The 14671-nt window shown below is 40.8% G+C and overlaps 1 protein-coding gene across 7 annotated transcripts in view; it reads left to right on the top strand.

The window, feature by feature from the left end:
- The first annotated feature begins 2874 nt into the window (after window positions 1-2874).
- The window catches only part of KLHL15 (kelch like family member 15), a 36343-nt gene continuing 24546 nt past the window's right edge, over window positions 2875-14671 (top strand). The window contains exons 1-4 of one of the 7 annotated variants that reach the window (XM_036016960.1): window positions 2875-2937; window positions 3509-3706; window positions 10313-10395; window positions 11365-11433. The gene's annotated coding sequence lies outside the window, so the exon portion shown is untranslated. The other 6 variants (XR_004901061.1, XM_036016962.1, XM_036016961.1 and 3 more) reach the window with 6 other exon arrangements.

Raw genomic sequence — 14671 nt, 5'->3', positions numbered from 1 at the left:
TATAGGGATTGGGTATTTTCCTAGCAGGGCCCAGGGTTGGGTTTGGGGGTTCATGACATTTGGGGAAGAGAGAAACAAGTGGTATGTTCAGAAAAGGGTTCCTACCAAATGACTACGGATCTGACTCAGAGGTGATGAGAGAGGATATCCCTGTGTAGGGATCTCTAGAAGCCATGACCTGTTTAAAGAGATTGCAGTTTCCTTGTGATAGATTTAGGTGTTTGCTTTGCTAAGGGAGTGAGGGTAGAGTTCAGTTTGTTGGTCAAAAGTGCAGAGAGTGAGCTGGAGAAATTCAGAGAGGTGGTAACAGATCCGAAGGCCAGAGGTCATAGGAGACAAGCTAAGAGAAGCCTTTCTAAGTGAGAGGTGACCAGCAGTGACCAAGATGTGTGAGCATTAGCCAGGAATTCTCCCAACATTAATGAAGACACCGATTTCCTATTAGTCATGCAACATAAAAGCTCAAGTTATTCTTTTGGATATTAACACAATAAACGTGAAAGCCTAGATAATTGGGGGTCCCTCAGATTGCATTTTGAAGGCTCCGTCTTGGATAGGGACTAGGAAATAATGCCGAGGACAACAGCCACCATCCTGCTGGAATGTGTCAGTGTGCAGGTCTTGGTGTAGACTCCCAGAAGTGAGTACTGATTTGGAAGGTAGTCGTGGGTCCTGAGGGGCTGAGACAGACTAGACCCCACAAGATGCCTTAAAATGCCTCAAGCCACAGAACGCTTGGCAAACAGTTTTCAGGAAGAAAGAGAATGCATAAGCAGCTTTATTAGAGTTGGCTGAAGATAGAACTCTTAGATTCTCAGAGATTGGGGTGGGGGCTTAATTACATGAAAAATGATTCGCAAAATAATTACCATAGTGGGATTTCTGAAAAGCCTCAGCTACCCTGGTTTTTTTTTTTGTTTTTTGTTTTTTTTTTAAGTGGGGGAGGGCATAGAGTATCCTAAATCCTCGGAACCCCTGGGTAGGAACTTCCTTCCAACTCCACTACCATTCCCAGTCCCAAGTCTCTAACCTGCCTCCGGACATCTGGGACTGCTAGATATCCGATTTGAGGCCTGTGTACTTAAGCTAGAGGGCTAGGAAAAGACAGCTTCTATCTGCCCCATGGGGCTCTACCAGTGTGAAGAAAAAAAATGTCCTTAAGGTATTTAGGAGCTCCCATTATTCTAGTAATTGGTGGGAAAAGTAATTGAAGACAGGAATCGCCTGGAGGAGTTCGTTTGTTTAAATGACTTGCTTTTACTTTCTCCGTGTTGGAGAAGCAAAATGCTTCTTATTGTACCAGACCCTTCTATAAAACACCTCCCCTCTTTTTAAACGAGTGAGAGGCATCATTGATTAAAGATCACTTGTGTTTCAGAAGTGGGCTCTATATAGTAAATGTATAAGTTGGTGGAAAGACGCAGCTCAGTTTCAGAAACAGTCAAGTATATTTAAAAAGTACATTTGGACATACTGAAATATTACAGGAGACCACGTAATGTAAGGCTCATGACATCACTGTAGGTATATCCCTGCTGCCCAAAACAGACACATTTCAGTTCCTGACTGAATCAAGAAGTCCTTCTAGACAGTTTAGTGCCTCACTATGTAACGTATAGCTCAAGATGTATGTCAGCTAATGTACAAAAATAAAAATTCAGCGCTTTTAGATGTTCAGGAATAACGTATGAAAACAAATGTTCAAAGTTGAATGTATGCCATTTTAAAGTTTATTTTATGGCTTATAATTTTTAAAGCTTGTTTTATAGTTTAAATGGGAAAAGGGAAGCTTATATCCCTATTTCCAGAAGATTCAGGTGTTTTCCTCTCCCCCCCCCCGCCACGAAGTAGTCTTGTCTATTTCAGCAAAAGAGTACTCCGTATGCTGTGTTGGCCTCTCAGAAACAGGACGTGTTTAAGTTTGCTACAGAGATAATGATCGCTTTTAGCAACATATATATCTCCCGGAAAGTACCTCAGGATATTGGGGTGGAGAGAAAATGGCGGCGGGGGGGTGGGGGAGAGAAATTCCTCAGTTTAGGACTAGAAATGGGCAATGGATAATTTAAGGTTAGTTGTAGAACCACTGGCCTCCAATTGTGTATTTGTCATCTACACTTTTCCCAAAAGGAGATTTCACAACAATAAATTTGCAGAACAGTCCTATGTTGTGGTTTTATATTCTAAATAAAGAGAAGTCGCTATTTAAAAAGCATTAAGCTAGAATTCTATAACCGATTTGTTAAAAAAAAAAGACACCCCCCGCATCACTGCCCTCTGCTGCTTCTTGCTATCTTATTTTGATGCAAACAGAAACAGAACAGCGTTTTAAGATCTAGCGTTTCTGCGTGGTGCAGACATGCCGTTTTCTATGAATTTTCCCACCTCTGGGAAATGTACTTCTGAAACGTGTAATTGTTTGGGAATAAGCCAAGTGGAACTATGACGCAATTATCCCCTGCAAGTTGCCCTACAAAAAAATGATGTCATTTGGTGCAGATGGAGTCACTTTTATAACACAGGTAGATATGGTAAAGCTTCCTCCAAGTCGTTCCCGATTTCCCCACCCCCACTGAATGCAAGAGGCAAAGACATTTTCCGGGCTTCCTAACACACAACTTGTCGAGAGTGGGCGCACGGCAGTGGCTCCAGCCCACCGCTCATGCAAGCGAAGAGGGACCGCTGCGCGGCGACTAATACAGCCAAGTGTTCCCAGCCCCGACGGCGAGGGAGGCCTCCTCCGGCAGGGACCGCGGCCACAGTGTGGGGCCGCCCGATCCCCTTAGTGGGGCCCGCTGCCATGGCCAGCCGGAACGTGGGGCCCCACGGGCGTGGGACAGCCCTGCCCCCACCCTGCTCCCACACCCGCTCCCGCGGTGCCGGAAGTGACGAGCACTGGCTGAAAGATGGCGGCATTGGCGCTCGACCAGGGGGAAGGTAAACACCCTCCGGGCCGCCGCCCGCCAGCGGGCCCCCTTGAGGCACCAGTGGGGACTGAGGGCTCCTCCTAGGCCTCCCGGCCATCTCTCCGCTTCCCACCCTTCGACCTCCCTACCCACGTGGCAAGCTTCCGCGTTGGGACAACGGCGCATAGAGCCCCCTGCCTGCGGGCCCCGCCTCCCTGGGCGGGCCCCGGGCGGCTCTCACCGCCCGCAGGGGGCGCGCGGCCAGGAGCGGCCCCTGGCTCGTGGCCCCACATGCCCCGCCCCTTTCCCGCCCCTTGCCCGCCTTCCTCCACCCCCGGCGTGGGTGATCCTGAGGCTCGGCGCGCTTGGGGCAGAAGCCCGGAGACGCCGTCGTCGACGCCGCCACCGTCAGCGCTTCTGCCGCTACCCGCGGCCCCTCAACCCCTTTCCCCGCCCGCGGTCCGGAGTCGGTCCTCCTGCCGAGCCGCGCCAGGTGCCGTGTGCCCCAGGCGTTGGCAAGGCCGAGCCCGGCCCCGACGCCGTACCGCCCCTCGCCGAGCCGACAGTCTCGACTTGCGACTCAGCGCTGTCTTCTTTCCCAGGACTGGTTCCGAGGGGGCAGCAGGCGCGCAGACTCGCCCCCCGCCGGAGCGCCCGGGTCCGGCCCGGGAGCGGCCCCTTCTAGACGTTCGAGGACCCTGCCCAGTGCCGTCCGGCCACCGACCGCCCACCGTCCGGCCGCCGGCCCACTTCTTCCTGATGCGAACTGCCGTCTACTAGAGGTTGGACGGACCCCCGAGGTACGTAGCCGCCCCTGGCCCTCCGGCCTGCGGGAGCTCGAGCTTCGGCCGCGGCCCCGCGCTTGACTCCGATTCGGTAGCCGTTTCTGCACAGACCCGAGTCAAACATTTGGTAGACGCCGGGACCTAATTTGTCTCTGACTACTTAAATTGTTTGAATTTTAATTTTTTTCAGAGAGGAAAAAAAAAAAAAGGAAGAAGCATAATTCAGCCATTTTTTGCAGCACACAGCTGCAGGTACCATGATTATTTTCTTCCTAACCCGTTCTTTCCCTTTAAAAATCCTATTTATGCCTGAAATAGAACTATACGAAATGCGAGGCATAAAACGTGGAATCAGAAGGTCTGGGTTCGACTGGGTGACTCTGAGAAAATCGCTTACTGAGTCTTGGTTTCTTATCTATGAAATCTAGTCACATCACAGGGTATTGAGGACTATATGAGGCCATATATGTGAAAATAATGTTTAGCTGTAAAGTGTAAAAATAAAAATGCAAGGCAATTTTTTGGAGTAACCTTTGCCAGAGTGGTTAATGTAGTGGCTAACTGTTGCTGCCTCTTTTATTTCTATATTATGAGTATAAGCAATAAGTACGGAATGTCGAAGCAGTGCTGTGAATTGACTAGATATAATAGTCACGTTGCTTGGCCTTCTTCCTACGAAATGCTAACTGCTTATTTAAATAACGGTATTCTTTAATTCAAATTTAATGTTATTGTGGTGCTTTGCTTTTCATTTATCTAGGCCATTTATTTGCTTTTTCTTACTGGCAATATTTAACACCTTCCATTTCTTCAGTCTTATATTTTCTGTTGTTAATCTGATTAAATTGTAATTCTAAAAATGCTTTTAACATAAATACCCTAATTTTAATGCCTATTTTGTATATGTAAGGAATACGATGCCTGAATATCTCTACCAATGGTGAAAATTGTTTTCATAAGCTTCTGAATGCATACAGATTTCTGTAATTCTTAGTGCATCTAGAAATGTATAGAAAATTCAACTTTTTGACAAATGTAATAATACTTATGTAATTTAATTCTCTTTTTTTAATCACAACATTGAGGTGCCTAGAAACAGTTTTTCAGTGGCAAAGGATGTTAATTTGCACTCTTTATTGCTGATTAACTTGGGAGAATAATGGGATAGTAAATATTTGTGGTTTGATTAGACTTATTTGCAGAATTTATAATAGATATGTATAACAGAGCAGTATGGGATCATCCTTACTCCACACATCAAGAATTGAAGTATAGTTTGGCTTTAAAAATGGTCCACAAAAAGTAAAAGAAGCATTTTTTTTAGTATATTATTTTTAGCTAACAAATGGTTTTCTGAGATTTTTTTCCTCTGAGATGTTTTATTCAATTTATAATCCAATACCAGTTGTCTTTTCAGAGTATGCTTTTGTGTTTTGTAAAAAGGGAGAATAGAGTAATAAAAGGCGGGCGGGATTAAATTTGCTAAAGGGAGAGCATACTTTTTTAAAATCCTAGGTTTTTATACGTCGGACTTATCACTTGTCCTGAAGGTAAAATGCTGGGAAATCACTGCTTTATCGGGAATTTTAAGGCTTGCCCTCTGTGCCTTGATTAGGGTTATCTGGGGCTAAAATCTTGCGACTAGTGCTAGCTTGGCTTCATGGGTGTTCAGATGGACTCCAAACTTGGTTTAATAATCTGTGTAAAATTGGCATTGTACAACATAAAGGTGAATGGTAAAACTCACGCTAATATTTAAATTTAAACATTTTCTTTACTTAGGACAAGTTAAACAGCAAATTTAAAAACTGCGTGACAAGTCGAGAGAGACCTTAGAAGAAAGGAGAAAGCTTTATGTCTTAGTATCTTTAACCACACTTTTTACCTGCTTTGAGCAAGAGGTCCCGCATTTTCATTTTGCGCTGGGCCCCGAAAATTATGTAGCCTGTTGTCTAGGTTATCATTTCCCATTGTAAATGCTTTGAGAGGGAATAACATTAACTGTGAGGAAAAGGAATCTTTAGCTTGTGAGGGGTTGACTTAATTTATTAGCACGTATCTCCTCTGAATTGGAATGCTGTACCTTGCAACAGGGATTTTTTTTTTTTAATTGAAGAAAAATGGAAGACAGTCATTGGTAAAGCATTGTAGGATAGTTGGGTAACCTCGAAGGCTCTGAAATTAGCCAGACCCCAACTCTACCACTTACTAAGCATTATATCCTTGGGCAACTTAACCTCTGAGCTTTGATTTTTCTCATCTTTAAATCAGGGATAGTTACAGAACATGGAAGGTCATGAGGATTAACTTTACCTATTCATCCCACAAATATTTATTAAGCACTCGTTATGTGCCAAGTGCTGTTTTTTGTAAGTTCTGGGGACACAACAGTCAATGAAACAAAACACAAAAAATTTTTTTAAAGGGAAAACCAAACAACAAAAGAGTAGGGGAAATAAGCCTTATCTTCATTTAATATACTAAGGGGGAAAATTAAGCAGAAAAAGTGCGGATTTTCTGGTGGATGGGGGGTATGGGAGGTTTTTTATGTTCAAGAGGGGGTTTGAGGAAGGTTTCACTGAGATGACTCTGGAGGAGAGACCTGAAGGGAGCCATGTGTATCGGGGATGGAGTGATCCAGGCAGAGGGGATGGCAAGTGCAGAGCCTTAAGGTGGGTGTGTGACTGGTTTTCAAGAAACAGCAAAATGGCCAGTGTCTCTGGAGCAGAGTGAACAGGCGGGAGTAACGGAAGACAACTATTTTTGATGTTTTAGGAATCATTAGAGGGGTTCTCATAGTTCATCTTTGCCGTGGTATATATTGTGCTGCTGCAGGTCCAAAAGTGGAAAACCTTTTCAGAATTAGAACTTCTAACTTCTGAATAAAGAAACTAGAAAAGATATTTCCTCAGATTTTTCTCTTTTTAACATAAGACCTTTTAAAACTCATCTGGCTGAAGTATTAAAGCAAATAAGCGCAGATAGGAAATTTATTCTTGTCTCTGATAAGATAATTGATTATCTTTAGTTAATGATTTTATATCATTTAAAAATTTGCAGGAAATCCGTATCATAACACCAAGACCTTCCAAAGGATTTAATTTTCGTGGAGAAGGAAAATGTTAACACTGTGATATTGGTAATTTCAAGTTAGGATGTAACTTAGAAGATTTGGGTTTTTATTCCCCAATAGAGGTTTTTCCTAGAATTCTCACTGGATCCAGTCTCTAAAGGCTAGGGAAGCTGTTTTCCATGACATCACCCTTGGATTACTTCTACTTGTAGTGAGGAATGAGCAGAGGAGCATTAAATTAAAATCTTCTGATGAAAAAAATAGTGTTGAAGCAGGAGTGGTTTTTTTCTTACAAGGTTCCATGTATTCTAGGATGACTAAATGCTAAACATACCTGAAAAGTGAAGTAATTTGGATAATAGGTGCCAACCTGGAGGCTGAAGGACCCCAGAGCCTTCCTAAAAGCTTTTTTAAATGGTCATTTACAGTTTGGTCCTGAGTTAGGGAAACATTTTGATGGACAAGGAAGAATTTTTTGGTATTAAACAAATTGAAAGTTAACTTCCACAGCCTTTCCTCCTATATTAAACATATTTCTCAATTTGAGTAAGTATATCTGAGGGTAAAAATGACTGCTAATAGAGCGAATAGTCTATTTTCAGATTTTTCTTTCCTTTTAGGTGGAGAGATTGGCTTCTTTGAGATTGTTGAATTTAAAATTTTTATAGGTTGCAGAAATTGTAAGAAATGTTATGACTCAGAAATTAATTCTATTTTTACCCATAGTAAGCCTTGCATTTTTTTTTTTTTTTAGTGTGCAAGTATGGCATTTTCTGCATAGGTATCATCTTGGGTAGGCTAACAGTTTGAGGATTGAAATGGTATGAAGCAATTTAAGTTTTTCATCGAAGATATATCAACCTCTGCGAATCTACCTTTTATACTGGATAACTTAGGGTTTTTAATGAATTTTCAAGCAACTTGGAGGGGGAAAACTGTGACACCATTGAATTATTGCTTATGGCATAAACATGGAGGTTAGTTAATTATGAAATATATTCTACGTAATTGTCTAGAATTTGCCTTCATATCAGAATGGCAGCCTTCTAACTGAAAAGGAAGCATTTAATTTCCTGTCCACTTTTACCCCCACCAGACTTTTTCTTTGCTGGTCACTAGAGAGTTTGAACTGTTAGAAATTTCTGTGATATAAATAGCAGTAATAGTCTTCCAGGGCAGAGGTGCTTTGGTTGTAAGTGTGTGTGTTGTCATTTATCCCATTTATCCCTTATTGTAACCGTCAGTGGTAGTCAAACCTTTTGGTCTCAGGACCTTGCTGTTATTCTTAAAAATTATTGGGATTCTGAGCTTTTGTGTTTGTGGGTTGTACATATATATATTGGCCATAATAGAAATTTAAACTGGGAAATTAAAAAAACCTTATTTGTAATTCATTTTAAAAAATCTTACTTGTTAATCTAAATAACATTTCTTATGGAAAAAATAACTATTCTTCAAAAGAATGAAAAATTTGGTGAGAAGAGTGGCATTGTTTTACATTTTTGCAAATCTCTTTAATGTCTGCCTTAATAAAAGACAGTGGGCTTATCATTTCTACATTCAGTCTGTTTTGGTATCACTGGAAATGGAATAAGTGAAAGGGACAAATAACTTTTAAAATTATTATGAAAATGGTTTTAACCTCGCAAAGTCCTTTTAGGGGATTAGGACCTCAGTTGTCCCTGGACCTCACTTTGAGAATCACTATATTAACCATCTTTATGCATAGAATGTCTGAGACTTTCTTTTTTCTTTAGTCAGTTCCAAGTTTATAAGACAAACTCTGCAGTATTTCTTTCCTAGTAGCATAAGTATGCCTTGTCATTTAGTTTAATTTGATTTGGTTTCCCTTTTTAAAAACCTATCATTTCAAATTCTGAAGGCCAAGTATAGAATACATATACATATAGGTTTATAAGCTATGATTTCCCTTAATCTGATGATCTATTTAGAAAAGTGAGGATACAGGATTTCTGTACATTGAACATTTTGTATGTTAGTAAATATTTTTTATCAAAGTCCCTGAATAGATTCTTACCCCAGCCCTCATTGATTTATAGAGTTCTTACTTGAATTTTGTTTCATTTTACAATTAGTTTTTATAATTATTTCTTAAATTACAATAGCTCTTTATTTACAGAATTCCTATGCATAAAAGTTTCGTATTTTTTCTTTTTGCATTCTTAGTTTCCTTTTTCTAGCTATTTTTATTTGCTTATATGTGTGTTTTTGTGTTGTTTTAACTTAAGCTTTACTTTTTTTTCTTTGTAGCTTCCAGGGTGTGTATTGTGAACAAGTTGGTTTTGTTTCATATGTTCATTTTTAAGTTTGGTTGTTTGATGTCTTAAACCTTGATGTTCTAGATCTGCACTCTCCAACAGAATACAATGCAAGCCACATATGTGATATAAAATTTTCTCATAGCCACAGTTTAAAAAAAGTAAAAACTAAGTGAGGTTCATTTTAATATATTTTATTTAACCAAGTACATCCAAAATATTGTTTCAACATGTTTTCAGTATAAACATTTGTATAATGAGATATTTTGCATTCTCTCTCTCTCTTTTTTTTTTTTGGACTAAGTCTTCAAAATCTGTTGTCCATTTTATATTACAGCACATTTCAATTTGGACTAGCTACATTGGCTTCCATGTTGAACAGCACAGATATAGAGGAGAGTAGCTACTCTGGTTAGGGCAGCAAAGCCTGAGGAGCCCAGAAAAACTAGAAAACTATACTGTGTGGTGAGAAAAAAATGGAAAACAATGTCACTGCAAAATGAGGTTGTGTTTTGACTACCAGTACATCTAGTCTCTTACAGAATTGCATTGTGATAAACCCTAGTGAGGGGTGGGATCTGTGGAGGGGAGTTGGAGGAGTGTCATTCCAATGGTCTTGTGTATATAAGCAGCATTGGGCAAGAGTTGGACAAGGGAAGCGAGCATTGATGGACCTCTGGGGGGTTACCTTGCTCTGAGATAGACATTTAATTTAATGTTAATTCGTTTAATTACCACCCCAACTCAAGATGATGATTATTCCTAAGATATGGATGGAAACTGAGTTCAGGAAATTAACTAAATTTCTCCATGTTACACAGGTGGTAAGTACTGGTAAGCTCTCTGATTTCAAAGGTTTTGCTCTGTCTGACCACCATATTGTGTTTTTTGGCAAATCAAATTCTAGTCTAAACTCTATTTCTAACTAGCTGTATGACCTTGAAGAAAAAATTCACCGGTGGACCTTAGTATTATCTTCTTTCATCTAGTTAGAGTTGATCTGGGTCCTGAGAGATTTTTCTGAGAAGGTCGGCTGGGGTTCGAAGTGCTGTTGCTAGGGAGAAGGATTTTTCCAGACTTGACTGAACTATTAAAGGGTCAGGTTTATTATATTGGTTCCAGTAGCGCTATGAAGGGTTTGAAAAGTAAGCCCTAATGTTATGGTGCACTTAAGGGCCGTATACTGTTGTAAGTCTTGTATTAACTCGTTTAATCCTCACCATCACCTATGAGGTAGGTTCTATTAACATTAATATTCCCTTTTCACAGATGAGGGCAGTAGAACACAGAGAGGCAAAGTAGCTTGCCCCAAGGTCACAAAGTTAAGAAGTAGGACCAGGATTCAAACCCAGGTATGTGACTCTCAACCTGTACTCTTTAACTCTCACTGCTTCCATTTAAGGACTTATATCACGTTGGCCGGTTAATCACTGAGTATTTTTATCACTTTCTACTTGAACACATGCTTCCCATAAAAGTTTAAAATACTGTTGCTGCTCTAAATCTGTTAGCTTTAGTGATAGATGCACCAAGCTTTTTCATGTAGAAAAGTTATTGCGTATGTCCCAGCTATCCCAAATTAGTTTTAGAAATCAATTTGGATCGTATAAACTTCACAAATGCATTGCTGAGATTGAAAAGTAGCTATAGTTTGTTTATTCCGAATATCTCTAAGTACATTATACATTTGTAAAATCATATAAAAATGGAATAAGTGAGAATTTTATGATGAAACATTTTTAGAGATCATCATGTGTTTTCATTTTACAGATGCAGAGAAAAGACCAAGAAAGTTTGAGTAACTTAAAGTATAGCCATTTCTGTGTTAGTTAGGGACCTTGGTTATACATAGGGGAAACCTACCTAAGGTAGTAAAAAGGGAGAATTTCTTCTAGGAATGTAAGGATTTCTCCCAGAACCCAAGGGCAGGAATAGAGCTAGGCCTAGGAACTGGAAAAATGAAGTGCTTAGGGAGCACTCCCTGTCCTCTCAAGTTGGCTTTATTGTTTCTAAGTTGACTGACTTTTTCTGTCTTTTTTCTCTATTAAAAATTATTTTATTAACAAGAAGGCTAACAACCCATTTTTTAAAAATGGGCCTTCTTACCACACACGTAAATACACACATAGGTGGATCTCAACTTACGATGATTTGATGTATGATTTTTCAGTTTTATGATGATGCAAAAGTGATGTCACCCAGATCTTGGTTTCTAATACCATTCTCCAATAAAAGGAACTAGGGCTCTTTGGAGAAATGGCTGATTCTAAGAATGTGCCTTCCTTTTTTTTTTTTTTTTTCCGTCCCCCCGTCTTGTGCAGAGCGCTTTGCCTGGGAGACGACCGTCTCTAACTTCGGTCACCGTGTCCTTGCCCCCTTCATTCCCAGCGGTGAGTCGGGCCTGGAGGAATCCCAGTGGGAGAAGACTCTAGGGTGTGCGCGAGGGGTTGGGGGGCAGCGGAGGGCCAGCGGCGCAAGTGACTGACTTTTCGCTGATACTCAGATCACGTGGCAGGCAGAAGTTGGTGCCCACAGCTGCTCTTCAACATGTTCCAGTTCAAGTTATACACAGCGCATGCCTTTCTTTTCCCTTACTTTCTCTCCTCTTTTCTAAATGTTTGACAAAAGAGCGTTCATCTTGATTCCTATTTCCCACTGGGTCTGACCATATGTGACTGGGAACGGGAACACAGAGTGGAGGCCTGTCTGCAGCGAATCCCCCCTCAGTGGGCTGTGGGTGCCCAGAGGTGAGCGGGTACTATGTTTACGTATTTAGGATCTTTTGACTCGCAGGGTGCCGGATCCTCCTCCTCCTCCTCTCCCTCTTCCTCCCTTTTCTTCTTGCTGCTTTGCCCGTTGATGTTTCCACCATAGTAAGTGTCTGGAACCTAGATTGCTTTTTTGTTTGTTTGAGAAAGCATGGTATCTCTCTTTTTAAAAAATTTCTTTTAGTTGGAACTTTTTTTCAGAGAAGTGAATATTACCTGTTTGACTCTTTACTGCATAGTGACAACTTGAATAGAAAGGGCTACTTTGACAGGAAGTGAAATATATGGTATTTCAGGCACTGTCAAATCCACAGATTAATGAAACACAAAGCAGTCTCCTCTCAAGGAGATAAACAGTAATGGGCAGCCTTTTGTTAGTAAATCTCCAGTAAATGTGACCAATACATCTTGAAGAGTCAGAGTGATCATTGGTATCCATAATGATCCTGAGAAAGATATTGAAATATCAAAATTTTCATCCAGTTTTTCATCCAGTTTTCATTCTGATTAGTTTGAAAATTGATAATAAGTGTGGTATTGGCAGCCCTCCACTAACCAGAATGTGTGATTATTCAGACACCACACTATATGCTGTTTGTTTTGTTCCACATATGCCTCATATCACTTGGAAAATTCTAAGCTCATTAATTTTACCTTTAAAAACAGTACAGGAAACAAAAAATAACCCGATAGCTTACTTTAATCCTGAGTGTTAGAAAAGTAGTTCTGCCAAGCCTTGAGTGCAGTGTAAAATATTTCATATCTGTTTTCCAGATTATAGACAGCTTTCTTGTACTGTGCCTTTCCAGAGTGAAAACATACAGCTTTTGGATTAATGGAGCACTGATTAAAAATTTGATATTAATTTCATCTTGTGAATGCTTTGCTGTCTTAGTTAAGTGAACTTATGGTACAATCAATAAGACTTAAAGGTAAGTTAGGGACAAATGGGCAGAAAGAGGCACCTAGAATGTCTCTTGATAAGATGGGAAATACAAAAGGACTGGTGGAGGAGGATAGAATTATGATTTTGTTTGGATATATTTTGAGATCCCCCTGGGACACCCAGTAGTGTCCAATTGGTGATTCGGTATTTGTAGAGTACTGGTGTAAGGATAGAGATGGTCATGGTAATAGTAAAGGAAGGTATTAGTGAAAAACATGGGTTTAGATGACATTATTTAGGAGAAAGAGTGCTTAGATGAGATGAGAAAAGGGTGCAAGAACAGAATCCTGGGGAACACCAGTGTTTAAGGAGTAGCTAGGAATAAGGCGTAGCTCAAGGAGAATGAGCTCAGGAAGGAGATGGAGAAACAAGCAGTCCAAGAATAAGAAGAAAGTCAGGAAAATAGTATAATGAAGTTGAGAGAGTATTGAGTTGCGAGACAGCATTATGCTATGCTGCAGAAGGATCCTGAGAAACAGGGACAAGGACGTAACTATTGGATTTGGCAGTTCAGATGTTTTTTAGATTAAAAAAAATGAACTTTTACAAAACAGTAATACACTTTCGTTGCAGATAGATTGAAAAACAAATTAGCAGAAAGGAGGGGGGGTAGTAAAACTGTCTGATACTCTACCATCCCAAGATAACCATTTTTTTAAAAATATTTTATTTATTTATTTTTAGGGAGGGGAGGGAGAGAGAGACACACACACACACACACACATCAATATGCGGTTGCTGGGGGTTATGGCCTGCAACCCAGGAATGTACCCTGGCTGGGAATCGAACCTGGGACACTTTGGTTCCCAGCCCGCGCTCAGTCCACTGAGCTACACCAGCCAGGGCTACCAAGATAACCATTTTTAACATTTTGGTACTATGATCCTTTCAGACATTCATCCATTCAACCCATTCATTCATTTATTTATCTATAAAGGAACTTAATTTTTAGAGGGGAAGGGAGGGAGAAAGTGGGAGAGAAACATCTGTGTGAGAGAGAAACATCAATTAGTTGCCTCTTGCACACCCCCAACCAGGGACCTGGTCTACAACTCAGGTATGTGCCCTGATCAGGAATCGAACTAGCAACTTTTAGGTTTGCAGGATGATGCCCAACCCAATGAGCCACATTAGTCAGGGCCAGACTTTTATTTATTAACTTATTTTTTAGATGACATCAGACTGGAATAGCTACAGAATACATGGGTTAATGTGCCGAGAAGTTAAGTATAGAATGTCATAGACAACATGTTAATGGAACAAAGCAGTAGTAGAATGTAGTGATAACCTACTCACAAGAGTGGAGAAGTAGTGCCTTTAGCGTGCCTGTGGAAGCTGCCTTTTCACTTTTGGCAGCAGAAGGCTCTGCCAAATGCAGGGTGCAGAGATGATTTCTGAAAGGCACAAACTTCCATACCTAACACAGTGCCTGGCATGTAGAGATGCTCTTTTAGTAAGTAAAGCTATTTATTGGTAATAGAGTGGTGAGATTGGCAGTGATAGTTTGCTTCGAGGAGGTAGAGCAAGTGACTGTGGTGCCAGTTGCTTCACTGGAGGGCTCGTCATCCAAATACCCAGCCAGGGAAAGGAAAGACCTTGGGAAATTGGGTCTCATACCAGAAGGTCTAAGCTAGAGGAGGACAGAGGTAAAGTTTGGAGATGATTGACCAAGTGAAAAAAGGAGAAACAGTTAAGCCAAAGAATGGGCAGTTGACAGTTAACGATTTCAGTTGTGGACCACTTCTGGAATATGGTGAAGACTAATAGGCTTGAGAATAAGTTTTAAAATAAAGGAAGGGGGAGGTTTTAAGGTTTGACGTGGTCAAGGAATTTTGATTCTTGGCTTTTGGATCAGTGATTTTACATGAGCAGTGAAGAGGTTTGGAAGATGACTCTTAGCTAGGTGCCAAGGTC

This window comes from Phyllostomus discolor, chromosome X (genome assembly GCF_004126475.2).
Source record: "Phyllostomus discolor isolate MPI-MPIP mPhyDis1 chromosome X, mPhyDis1.pri.v3, whole genome shotgun sequence".
In the NCBI taxonomy this organism is placed as follows: Eukaryota; Metazoa; Chordata; class Mammalia; order Chiroptera; family Phyllostomidae; genus Phyllostomus; species Phyllostomus discolor.
This window is presented reverse-complemented; position numbering and strand designations above follow the sequence as displayed.